Source organism: Cupressus sempervirens, chromosome 5, assembly GCF_028749045.1.
Source record: "Cupressus sempervirens isolate cs-2001-9-10 chromosome 5, ASM2874904v1, whole genome shotgun sequence".
Taxonomy (NCBI): domain Eukaryota; kingdom Viridiplantae; phylum Streptophyta; class Pinopsida; order Cupressales; family Cupressaceae; genus Cupressus; species Cupressus sempervirens.
In genome coordinates this window covers 349,785,029-349,789,553 of record NC_143122.1, presented here as the reverse complement: position 1 = coordinate 349,789,553, position 4,525 = coordinate 349,785,029, and positions in this window count along the sequence as shown.

Sequence of the window (4,525 nt, the reverse complement as noted above, 5' to 3'; positions counted from 1 at the left end):
AGTTTTGTTGGGGGGGGAAATTTTAGATTTGTTAATTTGGTATTGAGTTTTGTTGGGTGGGAAAAAATTAAATTTAAATTTGATTTATTTTGCAATTGGCAATTCCAATTTCAATTCTTAAGGTGGAATTAACAAATTCTCATTTAGTGTCAAAATGAAAATTTGAAACTTGTATTTGAATTTTAGTTTGACCCATTCAAATTGAGAGGATTAATTTTTTTTAGAATTTGTTCCTACCAATTCTGGTTCAACTATAACAAACAAATGGACCACCTTTCATACAACAATTTTGTAAATAGGGAAGTCCCTGGTAGTCATTGAGGCTAACTTTGTGCACTTGGAACTTCTAAATTGTAAATCAGATTTTGATGATCTTTTTGTTTTAGTTTTGTATGTAAGTTCAAAGTTTAAAGCTAGGGTTTGAGCTTTTGGTTATTCACATATTGGATATTAGTACATGTATGATCATTTATTGGTGCATGTGTTACAATTCTTAGGGCTACTTTAATATTGGTAATTGGGGCTAACATGATAAAAATGTTACAATTATTGGACCCCTTAATGGTTACTAGAAATTTCCCTAATTTGTAATGTTTATTATTGCTTTGTGGGTTTTTAAATCTCGAGCAATTTGAAGATTCAATTTTAGGCATGAGGAGTTCATAGGAGAATTGTATAAATACATATAACCTATAATACAATAGATCATACGTGTGCATATTTTTCTTGTTAGAAATTTGGTCATCATCTCAATATTCTAAAATTCACTACAAGATGAAAGGCCCCATTTTCATTTTTTGTTCAATTAGTGTATCATGCATTACATGCACTTTATATGTGTTATATATAGTTTATGTATAGAGATTATATATGTATTATTATTAGTATTTCATTAGTCTATATATCTTTATTAAATGTCTTGATAGTTATTATAAATAGAAATAACAACTCTCGCCATTTAATCAAAATCGTTGCATTTTATATATGACGAAGTAATTTCATTTCATTGGATCATTCAACACCTCTACATATTATTGTCCATTCTTTGTTTGTGAAAATTTGATGGTCTTAGAGTTCAAAACTACCTTAATCTTCATCATTTATTTTTACCTAATGAGTGTATAGAAGTGGTGTTATATGATTCTATATTAAGTTGCGATTGTGTTCTTTAAAAGGCTAGAACAATATCGTTGTTTTGAATGAATAAATGATGTTTAACTTAAAATTTGTATTAGTAGTGGGGAAAGAAGCATGTTGTCATTTACTAAAAAAAAAATGGTTTTGTTCAAGTATGAGTTTTGATATAGAAGATGAATTGCCTATAAAGGAAGGCTCATTTAGACATTAACGTATATCAACACTGATTACATTTTTACATTCCTTTTAAGAACTGTGAGAACTCAACATTTGAGTCATCAAAGGAATTTCTCAATCATCACCTCAATCACTGTTAGATATTTTCCTATAAATGTGCCCTAGTTTAGATACAAATGCATAGTGGAAGACTTGTGGCAAGTAACAAGGGAAAAAAAACCAATTATGTAGTCAACAAATAGTTAATGTAGTGGAGTAAAGCAAAGGTTATACCATTGAGTGGTAATTCTTTATTATCATAAGGAATCTTGTCTAACTAGGCATACTCTTGATGTAAAAGGAATAACTTTCTTGGACGTTTGGGATATGGACCTTACTAATACCATTTTGCTTTAAAAAAATAGAATTTGGGGATAATATGGATAATGATAACATGTGGTTAGATTTTTTAATCCATGTGACATGACATTTTGGTGTGGCATATTGCAAGTGTTCCATGACATTCTTTAGAATTATAACTTAGGGGGTTTAGAGATTTAATTTTGGGAAATTCTTATTAAATGTGTGAGTTGGTTGGCATGTGTTTAAATGTATTAGTTTGTTTTTTCAATTTAAGTATGTTCATGTAGATAGCTTTTGTTTAATGAAGAAAAATGATTTGGATGATGGAAAGGGTGTTCACTACGATGATATAAAATGTCACACCCATAATTTCATCTTTCATGCATCATATTATAGAGCAGACAGTAACGACTAAGCTTAAGATGGACTCAAGTGTTGAATGGGTGAAAGGTTTTCCCCTTTTTCTAAAGAGTAGAATTGATTGATTGAATTTTGAATGAGAAAACAAATCAAATAGGTTACAAGGAGCATACATTTATGTATATAGATAGAAAACAAGTTGATATGAAAATTGTTTGACTAGATTTGATCAAAAGAAGATAGAGCCACTGACTTATACTAGAAGTTTCAACCAACTCTACTTGGTAGGGGAAATCGAGTCAGCCATGGGTGACTAGACTTGCCCCTGTTTGTTGAAGTCACCCTTTTTCTACCAAAAATAGATAAAGAAATTCAGGATCTAAAGTAAACTCTTATAACATTCTAAATATATATTTGAAGCTTTGCCACCTATTACTGCTACACTATAAAAAAAAAAAAAATGTTGGGATAAATGGCTTTTTTCAATCAACCCCCTTGTCTAGGAATTAACCTTCAAATTGAAATGCAATTACATGAAAGTAAAGAAAATGTTGTGCCAATAGAATAGGCTTAATAAGTTTCTTATAGCTTGGTAACAAAAATACTTCTTGAAATAAGATCAAAATGGTTGATACAATAGCATGGCTCCACAAAGACCTAAAAGGACATCATAAAGACATGCTTGCACAATGATCACTGGGTTTGCCACTATGAAGAGATGAATGCTTAAATGTGTTTGAATGATCACTGGGTTTGCCACTATGAAACTATCCCATTTGATGATAAAATCACAAAATTTATGACTTGTTCATCCGGAGTCACCCTAAACGAGGGAAAAATGGCTCAAATTTTAATTAAAATCAATCTTTATATGAAGATTCCATAAATATGTGCCAAATTGGGGGTGTGATAAGTGGAAATGTGTAAAATAGGCTATACATAGTATTAGTGCCTAGGTCAACAAAAGATATTGTTTGAAAAAAAAAATTGAAGGGAGAACACCTATAATTAAGATCTCATATTAATTAAATTGAGAGAAAGGACTCAAGTGCATGGTAAAAATCCTTTAATGCATAGAAGAATGAATACACACTAAAATGGAACTATATAGGCATGATATTAGATACACTTAAGTATTTTGTATAATCTATGACACTATATTTAGCCCCCTCTCTAGTGAAGGTATGAACCTACACTCGTACACATGGTAGAGGAAATAGATATTGTAGACCCTTTCTACAATGGTCAACCTGAGATTGCATAGCTTCCACTTACTTATGGTCTAAATGAATGCCTCATGTTTCACTTATTTGGGCCTAAGTAGAGATGAGGCCATTGCCTTTACTGATATGTGGAAACAACATCCATATCCAAAGAATTATTTTTTTAAAGAACACTAAGAACACTCGTTGAGCTAACACATGTTCCACTCAATCATTCCCATTTCAAAGGAGGATGCAGGACCCACTTTCTCTTGAGCCCAATGACATGTTTCTATAGAAAATAAGAGAATCTTCTGAAGATCTTTTCATAGTGGTTTTAAAAATACTAACTTTGCAAAGGCAAAATTTCAAAGAAAGTTGCTACCACCCCCATAATGGTAAAACTGAAAAGGATAAGGTAATTTGTTTCTAGCCGCTTTCATTGTCATCTCATATTGTACATAGGTTGCCTTTGTAAAATCATGTTGAATCTTACACTCCATGCTCTTTTTTCTATCCAAGGATAAATAAAAACTATTTAAACCCCAATATTCATCAAACACGAAAGATGAAAACATAGGTATATATGTATATGTATATCTTCAGGCATTGAGTAAGATCTCATGTTATAAATTGTGTATATCTATAGCACTGTGTAAGATATCGTGTTGTAAATTATGTATATATAAGCATTGAGAAAACTCTCATGTTGTATTTTTTTTTCATTTTAGAGGAATATTTTAAATCATTTGTTATATTTTAATGTAGATACAATGACATCTATAAGTTGTAGTTTGGATTATATCCTTTGCAAGTTTACTCTTAATAGAGGGTAGAGACTATGTCCTTTTTTCGTTTTTATTTTTGTTAATGGAGTATACTATGCTATTTTATTTAAAGATTAGCATAGTTTATATATGTTGAATTTTTCACTTTCTACTAACCTTGAAGGTTAAGGGATCGTGTCCCTATTTGAATCCTCCATTAGCTTTCAAGGTGGGTTTTAGATTGTTCCTTCTATGACTTGCATCCAGGTGAATAACTAAGTGATCAAGTACGAGTACTAGTCATGCACCTTTGAGAGGATTGGTTCTATTCCAAACATAACCACTTCCCACATCGTGTCTCTCACTTGCATAAGTTTCGCATCTAAAAAGAGCTCAATATATTTACTTGTACCCTTTCTTTGACATCGTGTCCATTTTTGAAATATGAACCTTGGAATTATTGATTCCAAAAAAAATGCAAGGTTTTCTTATGATCTTGCAAAATATTAAGAAAGCTTTGGTTCCTCGCCTTTTAGTGTA